Source organism: Ambystoma mexicanum, chromosome 13, assembly GCF_040938575.1.
Source record: "Ambystoma mexicanum isolate Mex_15411 chromosome 13, UKY_AmexF1_1, whole genome shotgun sequence".
Classification (NCBI taxonomy): domain Eukaryota; kingdom Metazoa; phylum Chordata; class Amphibia; order Caudata; family Ambystomatidae; genus Ambystoma; species Ambystoma mexicanum.
In genome coordinates this window covers 568,404,559-568,420,477 of record NC_090938.1, presented here as the reverse complement: position 1 = coordinate 568,420,477, position 15,919 = coordinate 568,404,559, and the positions used below count along the sequence as shown (strand labels likewise).

The 15,919-nt window shown below is 49.8% G+C and overlaps 1 protein-coding gene across 4 annotated transcripts in view; it reads right to left on the bottom strand.

Annotated features, from left to right (window-relative positions):
* Positions 1-15,919, bottom strand: part of FAM117A (family with sequence similarity 117 member A) — a 327,775-nt gene that overhangs the window by 149,309 nt on the left and 162,547 nt on the right. The window lies entirely within an intron of this gene.

Below are 15,919 nucleotides of genomic sequence, written 5' to 3'. Positions count from 1 at the left end.
CTTAGCGGTCTGATCTTGTTTACATAGTAAAGGACCGCCCTGCTTACATTTAATGTGTAAAGTTTTACCTCAGCTGAGCTCTTTGGGTTCTGGAAGAAAGCCAGTAGCTCAATGGACTGGTTCACATCAAATTTAGAGATGAACTTAGGAGAGAACCTAGGATGTTTACGTAAGGCCAGTTTGTCTTTGTGTATGACAAAGAAAGGATCCTGCACTGACAATGCTCGCAATTTACTAACTCTTATTATGGGAGTAATAGCCACTAAGAAGGCAGTCTTGTAAATCAGGCGTTTAAGACTGTGCATCGGCTCGAATGGGGGCCCCCATGAGCTTTGCGAGTACTACATCGAGATCCCATCCTGGCGGTGGGTTTGAAATTGGAGGGTGGAGTCTCTTTACTCCCTCCATGAATATTTTGATGACCAGCACTTTCCACCATGATACTTTATTGTGGGAAGTGGTGTAAGCCGATAAGTCCACCAGGTGGACCTTTATAGAGTTGAATACTAACCCTGAGTCTAGCAAGTGGAGCATATCATTTATAATGTGGGATGGGTTTTATTTGTTGAGACTGGCACAAAATTACAGTGTCTAGCGTTTGGTTTTTATGCCTCCTTGAGGATATCCATACACCTCACCTCTGTGGTAGGTTACAATGTCCGAACTCTATGACTTCAGGAGCCACACTGCCAAGTTTGAGTGAGATTGAGGGTGCACTGTTAATCCCCAGTGTTGAGTAAGTTGTTCTGGCACAGGAGTTTGATGGGCTTGCACACCGCCAGTTTGTGTAGATGTGGATACCATGGCTGTCTTGCCTACATAGGAGCAACTAGCATGAGCGTCACTTGTTCCTTGTGAATCTTGTTCGCCACTTTGTTCATAAGGAGTCGGGATGGGGGAAAGCATAAGCATATCTCCCTGACCAATTCATCCATTGGGTGTTCCCTTTGGAGCCTGGTTGGGGGAACCTGGACGCGAAGTCTAGGCATTGTTCGTTTTCGCTTGTAGCAAACAAATCTAGCGTGGGGCAACCCCACCGAGAGAAGAGGTGGTCTACGACCCTTGCGTCTAGTTGTCATTCGTGTTCTCTGGTAGGGGATCTCTGCTCAGTGAATCGACTAGAGAGTTGAGTTCCCCTGGAACGTGTTGTGAGAATAGGTATATCTTCTGTTTGAGTGTTCATTTCCAAATTTGTTGTGCTAGTTTGGACAGATTTGGAGAGCTTGGGCCCCCGTTTGTGGATGTAAAACATTGCTGTAGTGCTGTCGGTGAGGACTTGCACAAACTGGTTTCCTAGGTGTATGATGAATGCCAGAAGGCCTTGAATACTGCCAGTAGTTAGAGCAGATTGATGTGGTTCTCTGCCCCGTGGCAGGAGTCCACAGACCTTGTGCTGTGTGATGAAGGTGATGAGTCCTCCCACCCAGCGAGTGAGGCGTCTGTCGTAACTATTGTCTGCACTTCTGTATCATGGAAGGGTTTCCCCTTCAACAGATATTTCGCTTGTCCACCAGCAAAGGTTTTGTACCAGTATTGGCGAAACGACCACTGGATCGTCCACTGACCGCTTGCCTAAGACACTGTTTCGCCAACCATTCCTGCATGGGAAGCATGCATGCGGTACCAGGTAAATGCAAGATGCCATCATTCCTAGCAAACGCATAGCTTTGCGTACACTTATCTGGTGGGCAGCCTTACAATGAGGTATCTGCAGTAACATATTTTGGAATCTTTCCTCTGACGGGAAGATTACCCCCTCCTTTGAGTCTATTACAGTTCCTAGGAACTGTTTGGTTGTGATTGGCACTAGGCTTGATTTATTCTCATTTATTGAGAAGCCCAATTGAAAGAGAAGGTTGATCGTTTTTTGAATGTTTTGCCTGCAAATTTGGGGAGTGTCCCCAGTAATCAGACAGTCGTCCAGGTAAGGGTACACTGGGATTGTCTCCCTGGGCAGATGCGCTGCCACCACCGCCAGTACCCTTTGTGAATACCCTTGGTGCGGATGCTATTCCGAATGGTAGCACCTTGAATTGGTAGTGCTGGTTTGCCATTTTGAACCGCAAGAATCTTCTGTGCACTGGGAACATTGAAATATGAAAATAAGCATCTTTCAGATCCAATGTTGCCATGTAGTGTCCCCCCCCACCGCAGCTTTAGCAGAGGGATTACTTCTTGTAGCGTATTCATGCAGAACTTTTGTGGCTTGACATAGGTGTTTGCGTTTGCAGGGCGTATGCCTAATACTGGGTGCATTGTTAGATCTTTTTTTGGATACCCCCGTTTACCTGGATCGCCGGGACAACTTCTATGGCGTCCTTTTAGAGTAGTGTTGCAATTTCCTCGTGAAGGATGTGTTCTTCCTTTGAGTGTGTCTTGACGTGGGGAATGGTTCTGGGGTCACTGGATTAGCTCCACACAATATCCGCCCGCCACGGTGGATAGCACCCATTTGTCTGAGGTGATTCCCTCCCATGCTTGGGTGAAGTTTGAAATACGCCATCCTACTGGAGAGGAATGGGAGGGCACCTGAAGTTGGTAGTCACTGTTTTGGAGGTGTGGCTCCACCTCTAGAAGTGGAGGACCACCCCTGGCCACGAGATCAGCGCTCTTCCCTTTGGTAACCTTGCGAGGCCTGGCCTCGATTGTTACCCCAGGACGATCCGGATTCTAAAATTATAATTACCTCTTTGGCCTGTGGGTTGATTTGTAAGCTTGCCCAAAGACTTTAAGGTGTCATATCCATCCGTTGCAGATTTTAGGGTGTCTTCAACTGCCTTTCCGAAGAGGACGTTGGGCTCACTAGGCATATTAGGAAGCATAGCTTGAGTCTGCTGCTTGAAGCCTGACTGGCGTAGCCACGCATGGCGCTTAATTGTTACTTCTGCAATAATTCTATCCGCATTATCAGCAGCGTCTAGATTACTCTTCAAAATGCAGCCAGAAACTATTCTGCCTTCTGCTGCTACCAGGGCCAATTGTGTTTTAAGGGGTTCAGGAGCTGATGACAATAATGCGGACACCTCATCCCACTTAACGTAGTTATCTTTTTTTATTTTTATTTCATTTAGTTTATACAAACTTTTGAAATATAAATACTCATCACATTTACTTATTCTACTTCTGTCCTTAAAAAGTTTTATTTTTACTTATTTATAACTGCATCAAAAAACGCTTTACTCGATGAGGACGCGATTTTTATCGCTTAAGTCTTGTACACTGTACATCAGGTGTCCGTTCCTAAATCCGGAGAATCCTCTCTATTAATGTAGGCTGATGTCGACTCCAGTTGATCCAGAAATCTCATCATTACAATCAGCGTTTTTTTTTCACCGATGTGCATTTGTTTCCACCATTCTTCAGAATTATAAGTCTGGAATTGTTTTGTCACCCTCCCTAGGCAGTTCTCGCGTTGGTTTCTTAATTCGGTGCAGCACAGAACGAGATGTTTTAAGTTTTCTTCTCTCTTTGCACAGAATCTACACATTAAATTTTCTGATAAAGAATCAGCCGTCGATTTCTCAAAATTTTCTTTGTTTCAAAGATGTTCAAACGGAACTTTAGATAGTCTTATTAAGCGTTTCCAGGGTGAAATAATCAAATATTTCGGCAGCGTATTGCGTTTTTTTTGCTTCTGTGGGTAACTTTTGCATGGATTTTTGGGATGATCTTTTCTCTCCAATTTCGATCCAGTCAAGATCTAGTAATTTTCTTTTCACTAACTCTGGGTTGTACCATAATGTTAGTTCATCTGTCCCCAGTTGATTTAAGATATCTTTGCATTGTTGTTTCCATTCACTTAAAGCAGATTTTCTTTGCAGCTTCCTTACCATCAGGATTTTGAGAGGTGGCAGATTTGCCTCTTCATGTGTCTTTCTGAACAGCGCTAGTTTGTTCCATGTGATTCTCGCGTTCAGAGTGGAAATACCAACCTCGTATAGAACACAGGCAGTCGGCGTGCTTTGGGGGATCTGAAGAATTCTCTTCCAAAAAAAACCTTCACAACGTGACCATATCTTGTGGTCACAACCGAACATTCTCTGCTCCCTAGGTTAGAATTGGAGTGACTTTGCTTTGGTAGAATTTTCTTACCGGCTCACACGAGAATTTCCCATATTTTCTTGGCATTATGATACCTTGGGAGGTCAATTGTTTACAGCTGTTTAGAAGTTTTTCATCATAGGTTCATCATTTATGCGGAATTGATGATTGTACCCAAGTATCTTGTATATGGCACTTTATTCAGTTTCTTCCTCCCCAGGAACCAACTTGATCTGAACTTGTTCGAATTCCTTCCTCTTTTGCTTTCCAGAACTAGGATTTCCGATTTAGCCACATTAATCTCCAATCAGAGGTCTTATGTGTAGTTCCTTAATGCTGTCAGTTTTCGTTGTAGGCCGATAGGTGTGCGATCTAAGATAACCATGTCATCTGCATACAAGATATGATGTAACTGAACTCCATTCACAAGTGGTGGAAATGACGTCAAGTTTGCAAGAGCTGTTCCTACTTCCGATATATAGAAGTTGAACAGGGTGGCTGCCAATGGGCACCCCGGTTTCACACCTCTCTCAGTTGGTATAGGGTTTGTTAAATTTCCTTCACTGTCTAGACGTACTTGGATGTAGGTATCAGAGTAAAGTTCTTTAATGGCGTGGATTAGACTCTCATTGCACCCCTTTTCCTTGAGTTTATACCAAAGCGTTTCTCTGTCAACTCCATCAAATGCATTTGCCATATCAATAAATGCTTAGTAGATTTTTTGGCCTGCTCTGATGGCTTCGATTTTCATCAAATTCAATATAAGGAGATTTACGCTGCAACCTACTCCTTTGACGAACCCGGACTGGCATTCGTCGTAGATCTCCTCCTGTCGGATCCATGCTGTAAGTTGTGCCAGTAGCTGGGTTACAAACACTTTCCCCACTACGTCGAGTAAGGCTATTGGCCGATAATTTGCAGGGTCAGTACGGATTCCCTTTTTGAATAGTGGCACAATAATCCCCGATTTCCAGGTCAAGGGGATCCGTCCTTTTATTATTGATTGGAACAGTATGTCGCAAAATTCCGACCACTCTTCAATGTTCTTTTAGGTCAGCGTTGGAAAGGCCATCAGGCCCTGCTGCTCTGGAGGCACTACTTTTTAAGATTGATGATCGAATATCCTCTCAATCTATTTTAATTTCCAATGGATGTCTTGGTTGAAAATTTGTGATACATGGGTTTTTTTCTTTTTTTAAATAGTTTTGTGTAGTGACTTTCCCAGTCATTTTCTGTTACCATATTTGATAATATAGCCTTTTCAGAGTTCATTGATTCATTTATTGTGGCCCAGAATCCTCTAGAGTTCCTTTGATTTAAGGACTTTAGCATTATCTCGGCATCTCTTTGTTCCATCATCGCTCTGTGCTGTTTACACCAATTACTATATTCGTTTTTTTGCTTTTTTTGACAAACTTGCCATCCAACGCTTTAGATGCAAACATTCCTCTTAAAGTCTTCCTTAACTCTTTCTTCTTGCCACCTCATGGTTGTACTCATGATTTTGGTAACTATGTCTCTTTAGATGATTCCTCTTTAATTTTGTAAATTTCTAGGAACTGCTGATATTCAATTGCATCTGTCCTACCCTTCTCCTGATTCGATTTCAATAGTTCTGATACTGCCATAATGTCGGAGTTGCTTAGTCGGAATCTATTCCGACCAGGTACCACCGAAATGTCTTGTCTCCACTGGTTACACTGCGCAGGTTTGTCCTTGTTCCATTCTATAAGACACAATGTTATGGTCACTTTGGTTGGAATTGAAGGTAGTTATAACTCTCCAGAAGTGTGGTATTTATTGTTAGCGATTCTCACCTGAAAGGCAGCCGAAGAGGCTACTTTTCACGGCATAGTGTATAGTGTGACTTTTTGTCTGGCGGTGTCTCCGAAGAGGAGAAGGGTTTTCCTGCTCTCTTTCTTGCTGTTGTTACTACAAGAGCGTCTGGTTTGAGCTGTCCCCTGATATAGAGAGAGTGTGTAGGAGCAGGGTGGAAGGAACAAGTTACTTACTTGTAACTGTTCTCCAGCATGGGTCTGGCATGGATTCACATGCTCATGAATATTGCCCGTCGTCAGGCTGGGAATCCTCGATAAAGAAAAAATCCGTATCAGTTTTGTTTCTGATCTGTCTTTCTCAGTAGTAACCAATCACTGATCTCTGGGTCATACTGCCCCCAGCCAATGACTGCCCTCTCCCTAAGGCCCTCCCCTGGCAGCCATCCTCAGATTTGGTAGCACGTAAAGTGGTAGTATGACCAATTGAAGGACCGCAGAGGGGAAGGAGGGAGGGTTCGCATGTGAATCCATGCCAGACCCATGCTGGAGAACAACAGTTACAGGTAAGTAACTTGTTCCTTCTCCAGCATGGGGTCTGGCATGGATTCACATGCTCATGAATATAAGAATACATAGCAGTATACACATGCACAACCACGAGAGTTGGCAAAAGGCTCAACATTAAGCAATACAACAACTCAACATTAAGCATGGCTTACCTCCTCAACAGGCTCACCTTAAGCGAACAGGTTGCGCAGCACTGCTTGGCCGACCCTGGACTCCTCCCTGGAGTCCCGATTGACGCAGTAGAATCTTGTGAAGGTGTGCGTTGATCTCCACGTTGCAGCCCTGCAGATGTCCAGCAGGGGCACACCAGACAGGAATGCCGTGGTAGCAGCGATCGCTCTGGTCGAATGGGCTCTCGGACGGCCGGGCAGCGGTCGGTTTGCCAACCGGTGACAGTGCAAGATGCAGCCCGAGAGCCATCTGGAAATGGAAGCCTTCGAGAGAGCCTTCCCTTGATTCACAGGTCCAAAGTTCACAAACAGCTCTGATGTCTTCCGAAAACTCTTTGTGCGGTCCACGTAGAACTTCAGCGCTCTAGCCACATCCAGCGAGTGCAAAGTCCTCTCGGCCATAGACGAAGGCGACGGGAAGAAAACTGGCAACACCAAGGGCTCGTTGAGGTGGAAGTTCGACGGCACCTTGGGCATAAAGGAGGGGTGCGTCTTTGAAGATAGGGCCTGGATCTCGCCCACTCGTCATGTGGAGGTGATGGCCACGAGAAATGCTCTCTCTCCCCCCCCCCCCCCATGAGCCTGGTCAGCACCACGTTGAGCTGCCACGCCGGGGCAGGGGCCTTCACCGGCGGGAACGATTGGAATAGTCCCTTCATAAATTCCTTCACTAGGCGATGAGACCACAAGGACGCCGGTCCTGTAGTTCTGGTGTATCGGGAGATGGCCGCCACATGTATCTTGGAGGCTTTAGCCAGTCCAGCTTTGGCCAGCGACAGTAGGTACGGCAATACTTGAGGGGCCGTAATCCGCAGAGGGTTGATCTGTGCACGGCACCAGACAGAGAACCTCTTCCACTTATATCCATAGCATTTGAGAGTGGAGGACGCCCTGGCTTTTGCAAGAACCTCTCTGCAGTCAGCCGGGATATCGTATCTTCCAAACTCTAGTGCTGCAGGAGCCAAGCCTGCAAGTTCAGCGACTCTGGGTTGTGATGAAGAATGGCACCTCCTTCTCTGGAGAGAAGATCCGCGTCCGTCGCCAGCTTGATAGGTGGGGACGCTGACAAGTCCAGAAGGTCCCGGAACCAGATCTGTCTCGACCATGCTGGTGCGCAGAGGATCATCCTGCACCTGGACCTCTTGAGCTGGTTGATGAGACGGAACGGCAACGGAGGGAACGCGTACAGGAACAGGCCGTCCCAAGGGAACGAGAAAGCATTGCCCATGCTCCTCGGCTGTGAGAACCTGCTGGCGAACCTCTGGCACTTGGAGTTCGTCGCCATCGCGAACAGGTCGATCTGGGGTTTGCCCCATCGTTGAAAGAGCCGATCCACCTGGTCCTGGCATAGTTCCCACTTGTGGCACAAGCGCAGCTCCCTGCTGAGTGAGTCGGCGATGGTGTTTATTCCTGCCAGGTGGAAGGGAACCAGAAACACCCCCTGGGCGACGGCCCAGTGCCACAGATCCTGGTCCTCCTTGGATAGGGCTGGGGATCTGGTGCCTCCCTGCTTCCGGATGTAGAACATCGTGGTGGTGTTGTCGGTGAAGATCATCACCACTTTGTCCTTGAGGGACGGAAGGAACGATTTGAGCGCCCCGAACACGGCTCGTAGCTCCAGGATGTTGATGTGGAGAGACCTCTCCTCCGGGAGCCAGAGGCCTCTTGCGTGGAGATATCCAGTGTGGGCTCCCCATCCCTCCAGGGAGGCGTCCGTCGTTACCGTCTCCCGATACGCCGGGGTCTGAAAGTCCATGCCTGCCGTGAGGTGCGCACAGGCACCCCACCATAGAATCGCCCGACGGAACTCCTCGTCGAGCGGGATCCTGTCTTCGAAACGGCCCGCCGCTTGAATCCAGCGGGCGTCGAGGAACTCTTGTAGCGGACGCATCCGAAGTTTGCAAAGGGGCACAAGGTAGAGGCATGAGGACATCATCCTGAGGGACTTAATGGACCTCACTCTGGCCACATCAGTGGCTAACAGGCGCTGCACCCTGCCCAAAATGGCCTTCGTCCTTTCTTCTGACGGTGATGCCAATCGCTTCACTGTATCGAGCTTCGCTCCCAGAAACAGTGCCACCTGCGACGGGACCAGATGGGATTTGGGGTAGTTGATGGCGAATCCCAGCTCCGTGAGCAGGCGGACGGTCCTCGCTGTGTGTTTGACGGCGAGTTCTCTTGACCTTGCACGGATTAGCCAGTCGTCCAGGTAGGGGCAGACGTGGATCCCTTGTAGGCGCAACCGCGCCGTCACAGGTGCGAGGCACTTGGTGAACACCCTGGTTGCCGACTTAATCCGAACGGCAGGGCTCTGAATTGGTAGTGACGCCCCTGGACTACGAATCTGAGGAACTCTGTCCTTTTAGAATGGGGATGTGGAAGTAAGCATCCTCCAGGTCCAGTGACGATAGGAAGTCGCCCTCCTCCAGCTGTCCCAGCACATGCTGGAGGGTGACCAGCCTGAATTTCTGTGCCTTGAAGTACCTGTTCAACCGACGCAGGTCCAGGATGGGGCGCCAACCGACTGTCTTCTTTCTGACAAGAAAGTATCTTGAGTATCGGAGCCACGGAGCCTCTTGGGGACGAGCTCGATTGCACCTTTGAGCATCGCCCTTACCTCCAACAGCAGTTGAGGGACGCGATTCTCCTTCCTGGCCAAGGGAGGAATGCGAGGACACTTATTTTGAAATTCTAGCGAGTGTCCGTGGGCCAGGGTGTCCAGCACCCAACGGTCGGTGGAGATGGACTCCCACACGCTGATGAACTTTGTCAGCCGGCCTCCCACCGGGGTGCTTCGGTGGGGGCCCGACGCTACGGCCAGTTCAGTCCTGCTTGGAAGAGTCCTTGCCGCCGAGACCCTCCTTGCTTGTCGCGGCCTCCGTAGGCCTCCTAGGACGAGGAGCGGGCTGCCTGGCGGTAAGTAGAACAGCCATCGCTGGATCCCTTGGAGGCTCCCCGTCTGCCTCCAGAGCTCCGAAAGGGCCGCTGCTGCTGAAGGGCTCCTAGGGCTCGGCCTGTTTCCGTGTCTGTCTTGATGGCCTGGAGGGACTCATCCACCGTCTTTCCAAACAGGTTGTTGCCGTCGAACGGCATGTCCAACACTCTGGTCTGGATGTCCTGGCGAAAGTCCGTCGCCTTGAGCCATCCACGTCGTCGGAGGCAAACCCCGTTGCCCAGTTGGCGAAATCCGGTATCAGCAATGTCTGTTGCCACCGGTATGGCGTGATCCGACGCCACCTCGCCTTCCTGCAGAATCTGTAGGGCCTCCGCCCTCTTGTCGTCCGGTAGGAAGTCTAGCAGAGGAGCAATCTTGAACCAAAGCTCCCTGTCGTAACGGGCCACAATCGCTAAGGCATTGGCCGCCTTAATCGTCGTCGCCGCCGACGAGATGACTCGTCGTCCCATGGAGTCCAACTTCTTGCCCTCGCTGTCGGCGGGGAAGTGGAAGTTGAAGCCCCCGCACCCGCTGCTTTCTTCTTGGCCGCTGCCGAGACGACAGAGCCGGCACAAGGGGGCGGCATTTCTTCTTGTACCTGTCCCTTTTGGGGGGGGTCGTGGAAGGGTTCTTCAGGATAGCCAGCCCCTCGTCCCAGATGTCATCGAGCAACAGCACCACGAGGACCGTCTTTCTCTTGGCCTCTTGTCGTTGGTAAAGAAAACCTTCCTTTTTCTGTTCCTCAGGGCAGAGCTGGAAGAGCTTGGATGCCCTGGCTATCATGGCGTGAAAACAGCCAATTTCGTCGGGCGAAGAGGCCCGAGGGGGTGGGGGGGGTGATGAGATGTCCATTGTATCATCGCCGCCGTCCGTCCCCGTATCCTCCCGAGGGTCCGGCGAGGGGGATGAGAGATCCACAGGCCTCGCGGGCACGAAGGGCGGCGCGGGGTGGAATCTCCTCCACTTGTTTGGAGGGCTTCCCGATGGTCCTGGTTCTGGATCCTCCGTCAGGATCCGTTGTAACCTCGTCCTTATCTCAGTACATAAGGATTGGATTGCCAACAAAATGGCAGCCGAGTAATCCTGGGGCTCGGGTAACGGCTGTAACGGACGGGATGGCTGCTCCACTGGGCACTCGTCGCCATCTTCGATCACATCAGCGGGAACCTTCCCCTGCGATCGAACCTTCTCAAACCTCTCGTTGAGGCCTACAAACCTCTCGTTGAGGCCTTTCACGGTTCCCACCGGATCCTCCTCAGAGGCTGAATCTGAGTCTGTAATGGCCACCGCCCCCACTCTTTTTCCACTGGGGTCTTCACGGGGGTCTTAACGATGGCCTGGAAAGAGGATTCCCTCCGCGGTGGCAGGGAAACTCTGGGCCCCGAGGCAGCCTCCACTGGCGTAGCCTCTGCCGGCTTTGCCAGGGCTGCTGTGACAACCTCGATAGAGGCCTTTGCCGGTTGGATCAAGACCCTCACCACCTTAGGTGCGTCCTGTGCCTTCGCTTGGAGGGAGGGGGGGGGGCGGTTTTCATCGCCTCGCTCCCCCTCGGCTCCCTTCGAGATCGACCGGGGCCTCTCCAGAAGTTTACCTGCGTTCTCGGACTTCCTCTTCCTCGAACCAGAGCGCTGGCTCGTGGTTGATCGTGCCGGGGAAGTCGCACCCTGCCTGGCAGCCGAGGAGCCCGACCTTTCAGCGCTCCCGGTGCCCGCGGACTCGCAGTGCTTGGCCTTCTGTTGGGCCCTCACAGGACTTAGAAGACCGCTCAGACTTTTTCTTCGCCTTCTCACCTGCTGTGCCCTTCTCCAGCCAGGTGGCGAGGCGGGAACGACGATCTTGCTTGGTCCGTTCCGACAGGTTCTTGCAGAACGCATAGTCCTTCTCCACGTGCGTCTTGTCCTCATGAAGGCAGTAGAGAATGCTTGTCCTCCTTGAAAACATTTTGCAATCCGCATCCTGGGCAGCTCCTTAACAGCTTGGATCCGGGCGTCGAGCTTCCCTTGTCCTGGGCCATGTCCGTTGAGGTAGGTCACAGATCTTCTGGAATCCTCCAAAGAGCATAACTCGATGAAAACTTCACCCTTGAGGCTCGATAAAACCGAAAAAATGAGAACATTTTCCTGAAAAAGCGTGAAAACTCAGTAAAAGCTTGAGAGCTAAAGCACGAGGACTCCCAACACTTGAACGTGCGGTAAAAATCTGAGGATGGCTGCCAGGGGAGAGGTTTAGGGAGAGGGCAGTCATTGGCTGGGGGCAGTATAACCCAGAGATCAGTGATTGGTTACTACTAAGAAAGACAGATCAGAAACGAAACTGATACTGATTTTTTTCTTTACCGAGGGATTCCCAGCCTGACGAAGGGGAATATTCATGAGCAAGTGAATCCATGCCAGACCCCATGCTGGTGAAGTGCTTCTCGATGCATGAACTGACCGCGTCCAACTGTCTCCAGAGAAGGCTGGAACCTCCGCTGAATAGATTGCAGGATGGGAATGTACTGCGTGACAGCTTTCTTATCCCCTAAAATGTCCTCAACAAAGTCCTTGTCTTGTTGAGTTTCCTGCGTTTATTTGAAAGTGCTTGGCTGCCTTGATGAGCATGTCATTTTGTAGTGGCTGGTTGTCCATTTGCGAATCTGCCACTTGGGGGAGTGGGGGTGGGGGGGCAGTTGGGGGTGGGAACTGGGAGGCTATGTTTTACATATCTTCCTCTTCATCGACATCACCATAGTCTTGTTCTCCACTCTTCTGAGCTGTATAGATTTCTTCAGTGTCAGTATCTGGGTCATACATATCAATGAAGGGTGGGTCCTGCTGGGATGTGATAGCAAGGGCATCAGGACGAGACCTTTTAGGAGGGGCCTGAGAAGTAGGGACATCTGCAGGGGTCCGATAACTAGTGTCAACTGCAGTGGGTGGGGAGGGGGTTTGAAAGCTTTGGAAAGAATCTGGGTTCCTTTTGAAGAAATGTGCCATAAAGGTCATCCTTCTCATGACCCTCAATGTCCTCACATGTCCATTGGGCCGAGCTTGGAATGGACATAGGGCCTAGTGGAAAAGCCTGACCTTGCGGTGTGACTGGGAACTGAGGGGAGGGCTGTCCCTTGTTCTTTAGTGCTGCTGATCCTGGGGATGTGAATCCTTTTCCCCTCAGTGGAAGCAAATCCCTTTCCCTGGGTTTTGTAGGGGACCTTTCCTTATGAGGGGTCTCAGAATAGTGCCTCTTGTCCCCAAGAGCCTACTGAAGGGGAAGGAGTCCATGTTTTTAACCAAGTGACTGTTTCAAGCTTTTTGCTGTCTTTGACGAGGCATGTCGATTTGGCTGTGGAGTGACCCGACATCTCGTCTGCTGACGTGCAATGTTAAGTAACGGATTTAGGCACGACATCTGTGCTGTCTTTTGACAGTCAGGCCGGTCATGCGGCGATCAGTGCCTCAAGTGCCCAGAGGACAGGGATTCTGTGGACCTCTCCCTAGACGTGTGCCGTCGACGAACGTGTCGAGTCACAGCCCTTGGCTGTGTGTTTAGTGGTCGGGGCAGTGAGCACGCCGACGCCACGGGGTCATACCTGTAACTGGTCCGCTGGCCTGTCTGTTGCGGTCGGGCTTGCGAAACCAATGTTTCCCAGTCGCCGTCCGAAAATGCGGCGTTGCTGCAATCGCTGTAGGTTACCTCCACGTCCATGGCGGTCTCGGCCTGAATGGAATGGTGGGCCCGGCGCTTAGTTTTATGGTCCTTCAACATCTTAGGTTTAAAGAGCCTGCAGGCTCAACAGTTCCCCTCGACGTGATCTCATGGGAGACAAAGGCTGCACACCAGGTGCTTGTCGATACAGGGGAATTTCTGGTTGCAACTTGGGCATAACTTGATAGAGGTTCTAGCCATAATTAAACGAAATGGCAGCTAGGCGAAGATAATGTATGAAAAGGGGTAAATACGTTGTCCAATGTCCTCCCCTCCAATCTCCCTGTGTAGTCCGAAGCCGAAAGGGGCCCTCAAGGCCGAAAGGATCCGTCGATGGGAGTCTTATTCAACGCTGTCGGAGAGGTTATCGATAGTCGGTGAGCGAAAGATCTAAAAGGATAGGAAGAGTAAGCTAACTAATCTGATCAATCAATGGCGTTATGCCGAAATCAGAACTCCGCGATTTTGCCTCCGTCTACGATGGCAGAAAACATCAATCTGAGGGACCTAGACGCGTGAAGGACCATGGGTAGAGTGGACATCACACTGGGGATAGTATTATTGGCAGGCCCTGTCGACATGCCTTTTCGAATTTCAAAAACAACAACACTTAATACTCTGCAGGTTCCACTAGATGTCGGCCTATGCACAGCATGTGATCTAAGCAGATATCACAAGCCTCAGATAGATGACATGCATTACTCGCCATAATAGCATTTCGGATGATTGTATCTGCTTAGATTCACATGCTGTGCATATAGTCCGACATCCAGTGGTAACCGCAAGTAGTGCATCTGGTCTTTCGAGGATCGAAAGGTGATGTCAAAATGGGTATGTCTGTAACACTATCCGTGACGTGTAGTGTACCCAAAATCCCTCATGCGTCAAAGTCCCTCCGATTGTCTTTTTTTTCTGTCGTGAGGGAGCCTAATGACTATCGTGAGTGAGTACATAAAAGAGAGAAAGTAGCATGATGTCCATGTTCCTTCCACCTGAGCGGGGAGGAAGGGTGGGTGCATGTGAATCTAAGCAGATACAATAATCAGAAATACTATTACGGTGAGTAATGCAGGTCTTCTGATGTTTGTTAATCTGCTTAGACTCACATGCTGTGCATAGACTAGCAAGCAGTACTAGGAGTTGGAGGTGGGATGTGAGAAGGAACACTAGTGAAAAGATGTCTTGGTACTGCTTGTAGCACCTGAGAATCATACCTAGAATGAGTGTCTAGGCAGTGTTTTGTAAAGGTGTGTACAGAACTCCAGGCTGCCCCTTTGCAAAGACTCTAGGGGAACATTTGCAATGAAATCCCCAGTGCCTAGAGTAGAATGTGCTCTAGGCTTGAAGGGCAGTTCTCTCTTAGCAAGAGTGTAACAGTGTGATGCAATTGACAATCCACCTTGAGATGGCTGATTTAGAGACAGGATCCCCTTTTCTACCAGCTGCCACTAACGAAAAACTGGATGTGTGTCTCTCAGTGGTCTAGTTCTTTCCAGGTAAAACATGACTGCCCCGTGCACATCTAAATTGTGTAGGCTTTATTCGGCCACGTTAGTGGGGTTCTAGTAAAAAGTAGACAGCTCTACTGATTGGTTCACATGGAACTTGGAAATAAACGTAAGCGCAAATCGAGGGTGAGTGTGCAGAACCACCTTATCTCTATGGACTGTAACGAAAAAGGTTTAGAACTGAAAGGGCCTGCAGTTCGCCAACTCTTCTTATAGAAGTCATGGCCACTACGAAGGCAGTCTTATAGGTAAGATCCTTCAGACGTGCTTTATGGATAGGCTCAAAGGGAGACCCCATAAATCTAGTCAATACCATATTTAGGTCCCATCCGGGAGCCAAGGTAGAAATGGGGGAATTAATTCTTAACCCCTTCCATGAAAGCCTTAATAACTGGTACTTTCCACCACAACACCTGTTGTGATGTGGTGTAGGCTGAGAGGGCAGCTAAATGCACTTTCAGGGAATTAAAAACCAGACCCGAGTACAGTGAGTGAGTCAGGTACAACACAACGTGTGTAGGAGAGCAGTCAATGGGATTGATGCCCTTGGAATTGCACCAGATAAATAGCTTCCATTTACTGGAGTAGCAATATCGGGTGTTCGGTTTCCTCGCCTCCCTAAGTATGTTCATGCATCTGAGGGAGTTGTAGGTGCCCAAACTCTAGGACCTCAGGAGCCAGGCTGCTAAATTCAGGGTTTGCAGGCATGGGTGAAGTGATTTTCCCTTGTCCCGAGACAACATGTTGTATGGACAAGACAGTTTCATTGGAGGATATCGGGACACCTCCATCCGATGAGAACCATGGTTAGCGAGCCCACATGGGGGCCACCAATATCATGGTAACTGGTTCCTGGTGCATCTTGGGCACAATCTTGTTGAGTAGGTGAGTCGGGGGGCACGGACTGTCCCTGACCATGCAATCCAGAGACCATTCCCCTTGGATCGGTTCTGGGGTACCTGGAGGCGTAATCTTGGCATTGAGCGTTCTCCAGAGTGGCAAACAAGTCGATCTCTGGGAAGCCCTATACCACGAGAACGTTGGAGACGATGTCTTTGTGTAGTCGCCATTCATACTCTACGGGCAGTGGGAGGTCTCTGCTGAGCACATCCACCAGAAGATCGAGTTCCCCTGGAACGTGTTGGGACAACAGGAACATCCTGTGTTTGAGAGCCCATTTCCAAATGTTCTGGGACAGTTTGATAGCCCTGGAGAGAGTGTGCCCTGTTGATTGTT